Raw genomic sequence first — 16,024 nt, 5'->3', positions numbered from 1 at the left:
GAGTTTAGAGATAAAATTTAAGATTTAGAAAACATTTTCAGAATTTATTTTAGCTAGCAAGTAAGTTAATTTAAATTAATAAGGAAGTTTAAGGAATTATTTAAGTTACTTGAGGTGAGTAGAAAATAAATTTATTTAAGTTCCTTAATTAAGGGGTTAGTTCACTAAATTATTTAAAGGATATGTGAGACTTTTAAGGGTTATAAATTTAGTAACTAAACAACATTTCTCTTCATTTTTAGTGTTGATTTTCGGCCACCCTTAGTAGATAGAGCAAGGATATGCCAACTCACCTTTGACCTATTCTTTGTCATTTTTTAGCATGATAACCTTTTTAATTATTGATCAACCTTAATTAGTTTATTAATAAGCAATATCCTAGTCTAATTATCATGGATAATATCGGCCATGCTCCCCCCAAAAAGACTTGATCAAACCAATTCAAAATTTGAATGAGAGGTAGACTTGGTCTTGATTTTCTTCCCTATATTTTGCACCCATTCTCCTCACCCTCTTAACCACCATTCCCCCTCCCTTAGTCTCGAAATTCAGAGTGATTTTGGAGAGAAAAATCGTGGCTAGCACCAGAGGAAACTAGAGAGAAAAATCGAGAGCTAGTAAGGTAGGAAAGGAAGCGCTCCATCTCCTCCGCGCCGAATCGTCTCATTCTTTCGTTTTTCTTTCAAACGAAACCAGGCATGCATATGTTTTTCCTTGACTCTTCAATTCAGTCATACTATCATTATTTTTATGTTTCATGATCATCCTTTCATGTAAAAACCGAAATTTTCAACAACAAGAACAAGAAATCATTTCTGCACCGATTTCGTTTCTATTATGCTTCACGTTGGGTATGCTTCTTTTCGATTTCAGGGATGGCTCGTTCCAGGGGCTCGATGCTGCATATATACATGTACTAGGACATGTTAGGATCATGAAAGAACGTTGGTTCCAGCCCCATACTCACGGGAATTCAGAAATGACATCACATTCCCCACGAGTGTCATATTGAGTTTCGAAAATTCATGCTTGTTGTCAAAGGGATAAGTTCTGATCATGGCTGCCCAAAAGGCCTATAGCCATGGTTAGATCACTCCCCTAGCATGTCTAAGACGTGACTAAGTCACCCTTTTGGTTGCTTGGTCCATGGTGAATCGGTTTTCAAATAAAACAACAAGAACAGCCCCTTCCCCATTTCGGCTCTTCATTTGTACAGCATGTGTGTTTCGAATTTTGGTGGATTGGTGTGGATCTTGTTTGGCCTATGGCCCTTAGCCACGGTTCATACTATACCCCAAGATGTCTAGATCGTGCCATGGTCAACCAAATGGCCACTGGAAAGGTCCATGACAGCAAACGAAGCAAAACTCCCCAAGCGCGCAGATTACGTTCTCGGCTAGGAGTGTGGTCTTGTTTCTGGTGTGGTTCGGATTGTGGCTGGCCTAGTGCCCTTAGCCATGGTTCAAATCATTCCTTAGGATTTTGGTAAGAGGTTCTGGTTGGTGGTTCAAGCCCTAATGGCCATTAACCTCTCAAACGACGCAAGGAAACCAAAGCACAGCTGCTGTATTTTTGGACAGCAACTTGCTGTGAAGGTTCAGTGGCTTGTTCGAGTTCTCGGTTGGCTTTTAGCCCATGGCCTTGGACTGGACAGTTCCTCATCAAGTTAGGAAGGTCATGTTTTTGGTCGTTCATGATTCGGAATCATTTTTGTAGTCGTACGAGAATTTACGGTGCGATGTGCCAAATTGACTCTCGAAAGAGCGTTTCATGTTTTGGCCTCCATTCACCTAAAATTCGACTTGCATCATTTTAAGAGCATTAATTCATCATTTTAAACGTATTTTAATCATGACTATATGATGTTTCAGTGTTGGCTCGGGTTGGTTCGGAGTCATGATTAAATACGAAGTCGTTCGGTGTAATTGTCACATTTTCGAATGTTATTGCATAGTTTGGTCCCATAAATCTATTGCATATTTTTCATGGCATATTTAGGTGGCAGCGAGCCTGGGAGCGATCCAATCCAAGCAGTAAATTATTACAAGATATTTAATTGTGCCATTTAATTATATTACGTGCATAAAAATATAAAATAGTTCATTTTTGAGATTATGCGATATTGCCTGTGGCCATTTCACTATCATGGGATTATTGCTAAATCCGATCGCCAGTTACCGGTCAGTTCAGTTTGTACCACCCATTATACTGTGGCATAGTACTATTTTACCCGGTTGCCAGTTACCGGTCATGGGAGCATTTTATTATCCGGTCGCCAGTTATCGGTCAGTTTCAGTGCAGGGGCCACTTGCGTAGACCATAATCTCAACAGAAAATTTATTACAGGCTATTTCAGTACAGGGCTCCAAGGAGCAAACATTTTCACTTTGACTTTTAGTTCAGTTATGCACGTATTATAATTGCTCATGATAAGTTATTTTCACATTATGCCTCATGACATGATATTTTTACTCCCATGAAATTTTACTATATTTACTCGTTATTTACGATATATGCATGTTTAGTCTTTAGACTCACTAGACTTGATTGTTGTAGGTACTGATGATGTCGGGGCCGAGGGCGGGGACCAGTGAGCTAGCTTGGGTCGGCAGTAGTGGAACCCGAGGACCTCATTTTAGCATTTACCATTTTTATGCTCAAACAGTTTATCCGTTGCTGGATTATTCTTAAATTGTTCTTTTGCAAACAAATAATTTCTTCCGCTGATATTTTTAACATTTAAACTTTATTTAACGGTCTATTTTATGAATGAGGCATTTTACTAACTTTACAAAGAAAAATTTTTAATTTTTCCGTAAATATTCAAACTCGAATTTTCGGGCCGTTATAAAAAGGCTGCACAAGAATAGAAACAAGCTAGAACCAAATTGACTACCATCGTAGCTTATGTCATCGGTTGAAGGGAAACGTGTTGCATGGCCTAGCTTGGGTCAGAGCTGGGTCTCGGTTAGTGGTTGGGAAGGAGTCCTAGCCATGCTAGGACTCGAGATCAGGGGCTAGGGAGGAGTCCTAGCAAGCTAGGACTCCACCCGAGAGAAAGAAGGAAACGCGCAGGTGGGGCAGCCGTGCAGGGAGAAGATGGCTCGGCCAGAGGCTTCGGGCTGGGCTAGGGCGAGTCACTAGGGTCCTATAGGGTCTAAGGATGTTGGTAAAGGGCCGGGCCAGGGGCCGGAGTGGCTGGGCCGGCCGCTGGCTTGAGAGAGCGTGGAGAACAAAGGGTAGCGTGTAACTTGCTGTCTGGGTTCAAGTGGTCTATGCGCACTGTCAGGGGCTGGGCTAGGCCTGTGTAGGGTATTGCTGTGGTCCAGGGTTGGTTATGGTCAGGTGGGCTTGGTGGTGGCTTGGCTAGGAGAGTCCTAGTTGGGTTAGGAGTCCAAGACACACAAGGAGACTCACACACACACCCACGTGCAATCGGGTTCAATGACAGCAGGCCTTTCGAGGGTTTAAGTGGTTGATCAGCTTGGGCTTGGTCAAGAGAGTCCCTAGATGGGTTTGCTAAGTTTTTGCTCAAGGTGGCTCGGGCGTCGCTCGAGTATTTTGGGAGATGGCTCGGTGTGTTTGTAAAGGTGTCAATTTCGAGATTTTAAGAACTAAAATTGAATCCATGGGTCCACGGGTGTGGCTCATGACTTGGAAGGGTAGAATAAATAATTAAAATGCTATGTTTAAAATTTGAGATCACAATGACGAGTTTTGGATTTATCCGTGATTTTATCGTCTCACGAAAAGTTAATTAAAGAATTAAATGAAACGCCTAGTTTTAAGCTTTGTAAAATTATGAAAAATTAAGTTTAAGGTTAAATAATTATTAAAGTCTAAGTTTTAAATTTGGGAATTTTATATTAAGGTTTGGTTTAATTCGGGATTAAAACGCAGAAATACCTCTTAGTTAAATAATAATTTAAAAGTCCTCGATTTAAGCTAAATAAAAATATGAGAAAATTCATGTAAGCTTAAATAATTATTTAGGACATGTTAGAGTCAAGGAAATTAAGAAAAAGTCAAAAACGTGAAATTTTACGTTTAGTGGTAAAACAGTCATTTTACACCTAAAAATTAGTAAACGTCACGGCAGTGCCCTGAATGCTGTTTTATGTGATAATATGATTAATTCAAATGTTTATGAATTTTTATGATGTTGATTTTAAAACGTTTATGTCTTTTTATGATTTTTATATGCTAAAACGTTTATTTTAAATGTTCACGGATTTTTAATCAGTTCAAATGTTTATTGTAAAATGTTTATGGATGTTTATGATTTTAATATGTTAAATTATGATTTTTAAATTTTATGGATTTTTATGATTTAACATTGACATTTAAAAGATATGTTGCATGCTTGGTTTAAAAGAAAAACGATATCATATGCATGTTTTTATTAAGTGGTGGAAATACGAAATGTTGAAGGACGTGAAGAGATTGTGACTAAATATGTTGGAAATATCTTGAGGGTTATGGTCCCAGTGGGAGCTCAACGATCGTGTTTCCGTTGATACGAATACGAATACGAATACGTTAATATGTTAATACGTTGGCCAAGGCCCAGTTGACCGTTGAGAGTGTCGTTGGTGTCCCCGCCACCCAATACTGTGGTTTTCTGTTGCGTGTTTTCACTACCGCAAGTGTACGGTGTCAAGTTTTAGTACTGATTTGAGTACAGATATCGATCCCACGAAGAGTAATTATTTAAAATTGAATATTAAGTACCATAATTGACATAGCTCAACTTTATTTAGAAAATCAAAGGGTTGATTTATAATCAATTCAAAGAAAATAACAATTCCTGTAATTCTAGCACGCAGTAGAAATTCAATGAGTAAATAAATCTAGAGATATGATTTCATCTGGTTTCCCCTATGCTAAATTAAAATTGACTAACATTTAATTAAATTGCATCATATTTATTAACCAAGAACTCACGATATTTTCTATTCCCTTTTTTAAGTGATAAATAGAACTGTATTACCTATTACCGATTTTAATATATCTATTCAAAATCATATAACACGTAATAAATGCAAACAAGGTTCTCTTATGGATTCGCCAAAGTTATACGTCTTTTGCACGTTATAAACACTTGACGATGCGATTTCCCCTGTCCTAATTTCGATCACCTCTCTCGAGTGCTAGATCTCAATTATTAGATCAGTCGAATTATGGCCAGTAATCCAAAAGCATTAAAGACAAGAAATCACAAATAAACACAATGAATTAATTAAATGAAAATTCAAATGTCAATAGCATAGGTTCAACCTCGACTACGTCAGTCTCAAGATAATGGAATTAGTTCATACTCGAATCTAAATTAATACTAAACCTGTTTGTATTCATTAAAAACATAAAAGTAAAGAACCGAATTAAGAACGTGTTGGCGAGAGATGAAAGTGCGTCTCCGTGTCCGGATCCAGCGTTTTCTATCTCTGTTCTTCGCGTCTCGTGCTCCGTGCGCTCTCATTTTTTCTCCTTTTTCGAGTGATATGTCGGCCGTGACAAGAATTTTCAGAACTCCCTTAAAACCCACGAGAAACCCTTTTTTAATTCTGAATGTCGCGCCGCGCGCATATGCGCGCCTCTTGTTGTATGGAGCTTTTTCTTGCGCGCACATGCGCGCCATTGCTCCGCGCATATTGCCTGTGTCGCGCATGTGCGCGCCCTGAGTGGCGCATGTGCGCCGATCTTTCTGCCATATTCGTGTATGTGCGCGGAAATAGATCGCGCATATGCGCGATGCACTGCCCTCAGCACTTGCTTTGCTCACACTTCTTCTCCTAATCGCCATTTTAGTTCATTTTCACCCCCATATCGTAGTCGTACCTAAATTCCTGCAATCACACCAAAAATAACAAAAACGGATAATTCTGCCCAAAAAAACTAACAATCTATATGTTTGTAAGGATAATTTAAGTGCACAAAATGCACTTATCAAACCCCCCCAAACTTAAAGTTTTGCTAGTCCCGAGCGAAATAAAATAAAACATTAACTAAACTAGACTCAACACATCCTAAAGAAAGCAACTGCACGAACAAGAATTGTGGAATAAAAGGATAACCACTACACTCAGAGATTACAGTCCCCGTCATATTGAATCAAACACATGCCACATTACTCATAGTTCACGTGCGTGTGTGTTCTGCTATTATCGTTTACCCACTCCAAATGCCAAGATAAGTTCATAACTTTTCATCTCATAAAATTTTGGACTCCTCGACACACATGTAATTAGCAAAATCATTGAGACACACATTTACCTTCACAAATCAACAGGACTTATAGGGTAACATTTGGCTAAACAAAGTTGTAATATGAAGATAATAATTAACCAAACAAAGTCCAATATCATGAGATGCGCACATGTACACAATCGAAATCTATGTCTATCGACGGCATTTTTCAAGTGTCCATAGGCTTAACTTTGGCAACTCTTCTCCACTAGTATATTGGGTATGTGTGACTCGGTTAATAGGTCTTTTAAGCTTATAACGTTAGGCTATGGCTAGTGGCTACAAATGAAGATAGGGAATCAAAAGTGAGAGAAACAAACCAATTTATTTTTCACACGCTTCTCCTTCTTCCTCTTGTTTCACATCCACTTGCTTTGCCACAACATATTCACCAATTTGTCCTCTCTATCACATCAATACGTCATACTCTTTTATTCTTTATTCAACTTTTTTTTCTCCCTTTTCTCAACATCTCTTTTTTTCATTTTTCTTTTTTTTTTCCTTTTCCTAGAAATTCATTTCTTTCTTTTCATCTTTTTCCTCTCTTTTTTTTCGATGATATTTTATACCCGCACAAGGGAGAAGAACTTTTGTAGTGTTACACAAGTTCGTTTTCTCTCAGTTTTCGGTAGGTACTAGTGTATATGCTCAAAAGTTGGTAGTTGACGTAGGGATTTAGAATTGATATAAATGGGGGCTTTTGTGTGCCTTGGCATACTCAATTCGATTTTTATTAAGCTCAAACATAGGACACTAAGGTATAGTATGATGTTATGGGTAGGCTTGAAAGGCTCAAACGTTCCAAAAATCGCCTAAATCATCCCTGAGTCACACAATACCCGTATCTCACCTCGAAGAGTGCCAAACCAAGTTCTAGACTACTTCAATTTACCAATCAACAAACACAGATAGATCATATTTTCGGGTATTCAAACAGAACAAATCACGCATCTCATTCTCATTTAGGCTCAAAGGGCTAACAATTGACAAATTATTCAAGGAAAACAGGCCCAACATAACTCAAAGACTGCCTGAATCATTTTTGTGTTAGTGAAGATGTAACTCAACAACAAGCAATCAACATGCAGGTTTTTGGAGTCCATTCATACATTCCAAATCACAAATCACATAAATACTCTCTTGACATCGGATGTATCAACAATCATAGCAATCGTGAATTAGTGTATAAACGGTTAAGTAAAGATAGCATGCATTTAGATTCGTAATCAAGGAACAACATGTGTTTCGGGTCAACTCTCCTCATTGTTTGGTTATCATCTTCATTCCACAATTCTAGAAAAAAAAAACAATTTAACGACTAAAAATGGACATAAAGACTAAATTAATCGTTTTTTTTTAAGCATCAAAATTAAATCACTAAAGCATTAAATCATCAAAACATCAAATCAAATCAACTCACCCCCCCAAACTTAAAGTATGCATTGTCCTCAATGTATAAACAAGAAAGAGCGGGACAATCATACCTCCCACGACGAGCGTCAGTGCTCGCCGTCATCATCATCGACATCTTCATCCATGTGCTGGGGTGGGGCCTGTGGAGGAGGTCCTAGATACTGTGTTGGCCATGCAGGTGGCTGGGGAAACATCGGATCCTCTGGACCTATAGGTGGGAACCGTTGAGCAAGCACGGACGTGAAGTACATCATGTATCCCATGAAATGGTCGGTGCGGTGCTGAAGCGAATCCAGCACCTGGCGCTGCTCAACTAGTAGCCTCCTCTGGTCCTCCATCTCTATCTCAAGTCTACGAAATCGGTCTCCCCTGCGCTATGGAGCTACCTCTGCTGGTGGTGGCGGTGGAAGCTGTGGATGTGGTAGCTCCTCTTCATCTGGATTCTCGTGGGGAATATAAGAGGCAGCTCCAAAGAAGGCAACAATGGGAGCCTTCGGCTTAAGCACTTGCTCATCAGGCGACCAGGACACGCCGGCCTGTCTGCGTAGCTCGGTAACAATGTGAGGGCATGGAAGGGCGACCGTGGCTAACCCTGTGCCGGCTCTTCATGATCGATCCATAAATTATTTTCCCAGGTCAACAGATTTGCCCATCAAAATAGCAAAGACAAGTGCAACTTTGTCTTTGGTTACATCATGGTAGTGCGAGGATGGGAGAACCCGAGCCAACACGAACGACGTCAACGCACTTGCATTGGGGCTCATATCGGATTTCTTCAGAGAAATTGGACCACTCGAGCTCATTTTCCATACAGCACATGCCTGACATACGATCCGAATGACCTCTGAATAATTAACCCCCTCTTCTAGAAATTTACTGTACTCGTCTTCTTCGAGGCTTGGCATCTGATAGATCATGTTTATCATTTGAGAGTCAAACGATACCAATTTACCTCTAACCAATACTTTCGACTCGTCATGCCGTATCGGCAGATTAGCATAGAACTCCCGCACAACTGAAATCACAGCATCTAGAGGAGGGTGAGCAAATTCAACCCATTGTATTCGTTCCAGTTCATTCACAATCATACCACGTACTATCGATAAATTAAATCCCCTCTCCGGGATTATGGACTGGGTCATCGAGCTCTCATAAACTTGTTGGGCTTCCTCATTCCAAAATCTATGAGAATCGAAGCTTTAAGAGGAGGAGGCGCCCTTCTTTGATTTCTTTTTTGGTGCCATCAACTCAATAATCAAATATCACAACCACACACTAAACTCAACCAACAGAAAAGCCAAAATCAAAGCTAATCGGACCCCAAACTTGAACGCTATAATTTCACCACACCAATTAGTCCTAGTAAGCAATGCAACGCACAACCAGTTACAGAATACTTTAGTCTAGAACACCCACTGCACAATCTCACAAATTTCCCATATCGATTGACACCAATTCTAACCAATCTCGAAAGATTTGAACAAAATTGGACTAAAAACCTTACTTGCACGAGAGAGTGACCGGAATTAGGGGTGCTGGCAGAAATTTTGCTGTTGAGGGGCGGCGGCATTCGGCTTTCAGAGGAGGGGCGGCGACGGCGTGGCGTTTAGAAGGAAAGAGGTGCGGCGGCAGTCGGTTTCCAGGGGAGGCAGCTGTGATGTGTGAGGGAGAGTAGGCTGTTTTCTGAAGAATGTTTCGCGATCCCCTTTTTTTTAACTTAAGTCTCGCGCATATGCGCGCCTTGAAGCGGCGCATATGCGCCGAGGTTACTGTCCATTTTTGTTGTCATTTGGCACATATGCGCGTCCTTTGTGGCGCATATGCGCGATGGTCACTGCCTCGCATGCGGTCTGTGACTTGTCTTCTCAAGCATATGCGCGCCCTAAGTGGCGCATATGCACGGTGCCCTCTGTCTGTGTCACGCATGTGCGTGCCTTGGGTGGCGCATGTGCGCCGAGTCCTCTGCCTATGTCGCGCATGTGCGTGAAAATAAATCGCGCATATGCGCGACACTCACTGTCCATCAGCTTTTCGAAATTTTTTTTAAATACCTGCAAAAATAACATAATGCAAATTAATACTTGAATAGAGAAAATTAAAATTAATAAACTAAGGAATTGAAATAATAAAAACAAAACGAATGCAAAAATAAATAAATGTGGGTTGCCTCCCACACAGCGCTTGGTTTAACGTCATCAGCCTGACTTTTTCCTGTCTACTTTGGTTCTCCAAGTGGGATGTTGTCCATGTGTCGCACTTCACTCCCAAAGTAATGTTTGACCCTCTGACCATTGACTTTGAATGCCTCACCAGTTTTGCATTTTAGCTCAATTGCCCCATGTGGATACACTGTTTTCACTGTGAATGGTCCAGACCATCGTGATTTTAACTTACCAGGAAACAACCTCAGTCGAGAATTGAATAATAACACCTGTTGCCCTGGTTCGAAATCTCGTCGAAGAATTTGCTTGTCGTGCCTTTTCTTTGTATATCTTAGCATTTTCGTATGCATCATTTCGGAATTCCTCCATCTCGTTCAGTTGCAACAGTCGTTGCTCGCCAGATGCTCCCATGTCAAAATTTAGCTTTTTGACAGCCCAAATACTTTGTGCTCCAGTTCCAAAGGTAGGTGGCAAGCTTTCCCAAAGACCAACTTATAAGGCGACATCCCGATAGGTGTCTTGTATGCAGTCCTCTATGCCCATAAAGCATCATCTAGCTTAATCGCCCAATCCTTCCGGTTTGTCTTCACTGTCTTTTCTAGTATCTGCTTGATCTCCCGGTTGGATATTTCCGCTTGCCCATTAGCTTGCGGGTGGTATGCCAGTGTCACCCTGTGCTTCACATCATACTTGGCCAATAGTGAGTTAAAAACTTTGTTACAGAAATGCGTACCTTCATCACTGATAATGGGCTCTAGGCGTTCCGAATCTTGTAAAGATGTTCCTGTGGACAAACTTAACAACAACTCGAGCATCATTAGTATTGGTGGCAATTGCTTCCACCCATTGGACACATAATCAACAGCAAGTAAAATGTAAGATTGACCAAAAGATGATGGGAATGGACCCATAAAGTCAATACCCCAAACATCAAAGAGTTCCACCTCCAAAATATTTGTTAGTGGTAATTCATGTCGTCTAGAAATATTGCCAACTCTTTGGCATTTATCACATGAATTAACTAAAGTATAATTGTCCTTAAACATATTAGGCCAATAAAAACCAGACTGTAATACCTTAGCAGCTGTTCTAGATGCTCCAAAGTGTCCACCGTAGGGTGAGGAATGACACTGCTCTAGAATCATACCCGCTTCTTTCTCAGCTACACATCGTCTAATTATCTGATCAGCGCCTCTATGGAACAAAAAAGATCGTCCCACAGATAAAACTTGGCATCATGAAGAAATTTCTTATTTTGGTGATGAGTTAAATCTAGTGGTAATTCTCCTGCAGCAAGAAAATTAGCTATATCTGCAAACCAAGGGTGTGTAACATTTACCTTGAAGAGTTGTTTGTCTAGGAACGACTCATTTATCACTCCACCTTCAGTTCTTTCTTCCAGCTCTAGGCGTGACAAGTGATCTGCCACCTGGTTCTCACAATCTTTCTTTTCTTTGACTTCAAAGTCAAATTCTTGAAGTAGGAGTATCCATCATATCAACCTGGGCTTTTCATCCTTTTTGGCAAACAAGTAATGAAGAGCTGCATGGTCAGTGAAAACCGTTACCTTTGTGCCAATGAGATATGTTCTGAACTTGTCGAATGCAAAAACCACTGCTAGCATCTCTTTCTCAGTAGTTGTGTAATTCTGTTGGGCTGCATTGAGTGTACGACTTGCATAGTAGATAGATTTGAACATCTTGTCTCGTCTTTGTCCCAATGCTGCTCCCACAGCATAGTCGCTAGCGTCGCACATGAGCTCAAAGGGCTCCTTCCAATCAGGCACTATCATAATGGGTGCAGAAATCAGTGCTTTCTTGATCCTGTTAAACGCCTGCAAACAATCATAGTCAAAAATAAATGTAGAATCTTTCTCTAACAAATTACATAAAGGTGTAGTAATTTTAGAGAAATCTTTAATATAAGGACGATAGAACCCGGCATTTCCCAAGAAACTTCGGATCCCTTTCACATTCTTCGGTGGTGGGAGATTTTCAATTGCCACAACTTTGGCTCTGTCCACTTCTATCCCTCTAGCCAATATCTTATGCCCAAGCACAATACCTTCTTGCACCATGAAGTCACATTTCTCCCAATTCAACACTAAATTCTTTGCCTGACATCTCTGCAAAACAAGCGTTAGATTCTGCAAACAATGATCAAATGATGAACCAAACACAGAGATATCATCCATAAAAACTTCCATTATTTCCTCGACCATGTCAGAAAATATGGCCATCATACACCTCTGAAAAGTAGCAGGTGCATTGCAAAGACCAAATGGCATTCTCCTTAAAGCAAATGTACCGTAGGGGCAAGTGAAGGTAGTCTTCTCTTGATCCTCCGGTGCTATGACTATCTGATTGTAACCTGAATAACCATCTAGAAAGCAATAATAATGATAACCACCTACTCTATCAAGCATCTGCCCAATCTGTGTTTCCAAGGATTTCATCGTGGCACCCATATTGCCCATGTGTGTCTCCATGTTATCAAGACGAGACTCGGTTCTCGCCATTCTTTTCCCAGACTCAGTCACAAATGTCCCAACTAGATCTTCAAAAGATGGCTTACCTTCCCCCTTCTGTGTATTGAATCCCGATGGAGGATTCAACACATTCTTGTTGTTCGCATAAGAGAAATTCTCATGATTCCTCAAATCCGGGTGATAAGTATTAGGGAGAGGATTACCTCGATAACCTCCATAGCCACGATTGTTATTGATGTACTGAGCTTCCTCCACAACTGGCTCTTCCTCAGCAGTCACCAATGCTACATCAGACGTAGATTGGCTTGGCTTGTTCATCGCTGCAATCTGTGCGGTCAATGCCAAAACCTGTGCAGTAAGTGATGTGATCGGGTCTACGGCTTACACTCCAGCAGGTTTCCTTGATCCAGATCTCTCACTTGGCCACTGATAACTGTTAATGGTCATCTGTTCAAGCAATTCATAGGCCTCATCAGGTGTTTTAGAAAAAGTAGTACCTCCGGCGTCTGCATCCACATTTCCTCTAGTCGGCCCATCTAAACCATTGTAAAATAACTCAATCTGCACCCAATCTGCATATCCATGATTCGGGCACTTCCTGAGTAATTCCTTGTATCGCTCTCATGCCTCATATAACACTTCGAGTTCTCTCTGCCTTAAGTTGGTGATCTCTATTTTCAGTTGAGCAGATTTAGCATGAGGAAAATACTTCGACAGAAACTTCGTAACCAAATCTTCCCATGTAATAATACTTCCCAGAGGTAGAGATTGGATCCAACTCCTAGCTTGAACCCTGAGAGAAAACGGAAAAAGGCGCAATCGAATAATTTCGTCAGAAACACCGTTACCGTGTCCGTGATCTCCAGAAAAGTTCTGAGGTGAAGATGGGGATCTGCAGTGGCTGCTCCTCCAAATTGGTTCTGTTGAACCATGTTAATGAGTGCGGGCTTTAGCTCGAAGTTGTTAGCAGCAATGGTTCCGCGAGCTATTCCAGAGTAGTGAGCGTTGATGACTGGGCGGATATGTTCCCGGATTGGCACCTCTCTTGGGAGCTCATTCTGATTATCTCTGTTTTCAGCCATTGCTTTAATTTTGTCTCTCCTTGCTTTCCTTAATCTCCTGGCAGTCCTTTCGATTTCCGGATCAAAAATCAGCAAGTCGGGATTTTTATATTTTCGCATACACTGCAAAACAGAGAAGATTATCAATTAACAAAATAAATAAATAAAGTAAAATCTAAATTAAAGTCAAGAGTACTTAGTAACGATATTAATATGCAATTAAATACTTTACTCCCTGGCAACGGCGCCAAAAACTTGTTGCGTGTTTTCACTAGCGCAAGTGTACGGTGTCAAGTTTTAGTACTGGTTTGAGTACAGATATCGATCCCACGAAAAGTAATTATTTAAAATTGAATATTAAGTACCATAATTGACATAGCTCAACTTTATTTAGAAAATCAAAGGGTTGATTTATAATCAATTCAAAGAAAATAACAATTCCTGTAATTCTAGCACGCAGTAGAAATTCAATGAGTAAATAAATCTAGAGATATGATTTCATCTGGTTTCTCCTATGCTAAATTAAAATTGACTAACATTTAATTAAATTGCATCATATTTATTAACTAAGAACTCACGATATTTTCTATTCCCTTTTTCAAGTGATAAATAAAACTGTATTACCTATTACCGATTTTAACTATTCAAAATCATGTAACACGTAATAAATGCAAACAAGGTTCTCTTACGGATTAGCCAAAGTTATACATCTTTTGCACGTTATAAAATCTGACGATGCGATTTCCCCTGTCCTAATTTCGATCACCTCTCTCGAGTGCTAGATCTCAATTATTAGATCAGTCGAATTATGGCCAGTAATCCAAAAGCATTAAAGACAAGAAATCACAAATAAACACGTTGAATTAATTCAATGAAAATTCAAATGTCAATAGCATAGGTCCAACCTTGACAACGTCAATCTCTAGATAATGGAATTAGTTCATACTCGAATCTAAATTAATACAAAACCTGTTTGTATTCATTAAAAACATAAAAGTAAAGAGCCGAATTAAGAACGTGTTGGCGAGAGATGAAAGTGCATCTCCGTGTCCGGATCCAGCATTTTCTATCTCTGTTCTTCGCGTCTCGTGCTCCGTGCGCTCTCACATTTTCTCCTTTTTCGTGTGATATGTCGGCCGTGACAAGAATTTTCAGAACTCCCTTAAAACCCACGAGAAACCCTTTTTTAATTCTAAATGTCGCGCCACGCGCATATGCGCGCCTTGAACGGCTCATATGCGCGCCTCTTGTTGTATCGAGCTTTCTCCATATGCGCGGAGCCTTCTGCATGTGTCCCGCATGTGCGCGCCCTGAGTGGCGCATGTGCGCCAATCTTTCTGCCATATTCGCGCATGTGCGCTGAAATAAATCGCGCATATGCGCGATGCACTGCCCTCAGCACTTGCTTTGCTCACACTTCTTCTCCTAATCGTCATTTTAGTTCATTTTCAGTTCCATGTCATAATTGTACCTAAATTCCTGCAATCACACCAAAAATAACAAAAACGCATAATTCTGCCCAAGAAACTAACAATCTATATGAATTGTAAGGATAATTTAAGTGCACAAAATGCACTTATCATTTTCTCTAGATGGATCCATCGCCCAATACGTTTAAGAATACGAGTCACAATCACGATTTTAATTCAACAAGCATGATCATGAATATGAATATGAATATGATGATATAAATATGTTGATATGAATATGGATACGAATATCAATATGTTTATGTTTATATGAAATTTTTTATGAAAATGCTTAAGCAAAATTTATGAAAATGCCTATGTTTAAAGTTGATACATCATTATGAAATTTGTTTTTATTTAAAGTTTATGCATCATGAAAATGTTTATGGAAATGTTTATGTTTAGAAAATATTTTTATTAAATAATTGTTTTTAATTATTTAAAATATGGATGATGCTTTTTTCTTATTCTTGAAAATAAGGGGTTTTGAGGTGATTTTTACGCCGGGACGTAAATTTTATCGGTGTTGATTTTTCAACAAAAATACGAACCTTTTGGCAACCCGGCTAATAAATTCACAAACTTGTTTAAACAAAACCATTTTAATATTTTAATTAAATCTTAATCAAGCACTAATGGGCCTAATTTTTTGCTTAATAGGCCTAAGCTTTAATTAGTGATTTAATTAGTGTTTAAATATATGTAAACCTTCCCCAAACTCCTACACAACACACGCCTCACTTTTCAGAATTTTGGCACACCAAAATTCTACCCAACACGGGATACACACAACACAAAATTCAAGAGAAAACCATGAGCTTCAAAGGCAGTTTCAAGCATAGGGTCTTGTCGACGTTCTTCGTAATCGTCAACGAGAAATCGTGCGTTTAAAACGCAAAGGCACGCCATAATTCTCTTTTTACTCATCCATCACGCCATAATATTTATTTAATTATGTTTTGAATGAAAAACAAGTTGCACTTTGTTATATTTTCGTTTTGCATCAAACATGAATTTTAAAGCATGATATGTGAACCAAAAACTTGATTTTTATGCACAAAAAAGGGCTTCCATGAATTAGGAATGGAACAAACATGTTTTTCACGAGTTAGAGTCATTAGAGCCCCACCTGTTGGCTGCACAACATGAAACACAAAGCTGGAAGCACTTTTCTGTTATGGAGTG

At 39.7% G+C, this 16,024-nt stretch overlaps 1 non-coding gene across 1 annotated transcript; it reads left to right on the top strand.

Annotated features, from left to right (window-relative positions):
* The first annotated feature begins 12,886 nt into the window (after nt 1-12,886).
* On the top strand, nt 12,887-12,993 carry LOC142541226 (small nucleolar RNA R71). Its single transcript, XR_012819291.1, has one exon. It is a non-coding gene; the product is annotated as a small nucleolar RNA R71 (small nucleolar RNA).
* The last annotated feature ends 3,031 nt before the right edge of the window (nt 12,994-16,024 follow it).

Source organism: Primulina tabacum, chromosome 3 (assembly GCF_025594145.1).
Source record: "Primulina tabacum isolate GXHZ01 chromosome 3, ASM2559414v2, whole genome shotgun sequence".
NCBI classification, from domain to species: Eukaryota; Viridiplantae; Streptophyta; class Magnoliopsida; order Lamiales; family Gesneriaceae; genus Primulina; species Primulina tabacum.
This window is presented reverse-complemented; position numbering and strand designations above follow the sequence as displayed.